Below are 755 nucleotides of genomic sequence, written 5' to 3' on the forward strand. Positions count from 1 at the left end.
CCCAGTGTGAGTTTTAAGCCACCAGGTCTGGGACATGAACTGCAGTCAACTACATGGGAGTCCAGCGACATAGCCATTACACCAACTGCTGGTCCCTCCAAGGTTCCATTTTGGAAGTAGACGCCAGATCCTTGCTAGATAACAAAACTGCTGTGACCTTGGACTTCCCTTCCTTCAGAATTGTAAGAAATAAATATCTGTTCTTCTTAAATTCTCAGTCTATAGTATTTTGTTATACAAAGAGATTTTAAAAGGTTCATGAAAGAAATGGAATTTAAGTATGAGTCTATTGGAGCTAGCAAGTGGCAGGGTGATTAAGGTCGTGGATTACACATGACTGAGCACGGTTCAAGTCTTGGACCTGGTAGCTAGCTTTCTTGCTTTCCCTTTCTCTCTTGCTCTCTCATCAAATTAAAAAGTAATGATAATTAAAAAGCCTCATTGCAGCCGAAACCCCATCCTAGTCTGGGGTATCGGCAGATACTCCCAGTCTGTCATGTATTCCAGGAAGGCCATGTACAATATGAACTACTCGGCCATTAAATCCAGGATCAAAAGAAAAAGAGAAGGTTCTTGCAACTGTCACAAAACCAGTTGGTAGAGACAAGAATGGTGGTACATGGGTGGTTAAACTGCACAAAACGCCTAGGTATTATCCTACTGAAGATGTGCCTCGAAAGCTGTTGAGACACGGCAAAAACCCCTTCAGTCAGCATGTGAGAGAGCTGCGAGCCAGCATCGCTCCTGGGACCCTT

This window comes from Tupaia chinensis, unplaced genomic scaffold (assembly GCF_000334495.1).
Source record: "Tupaia chinensis unplaced genomic scaffold, TupChi_1.0 Scaffold144482_1, whole genome shotgun sequence".
Classification (NCBI taxonomy): domain Eukaryota; kingdom Metazoa; phylum Chordata; class Mammalia; order Scandentia; family Tupaiidae; genus Tupaia; species Tupaia belangeri.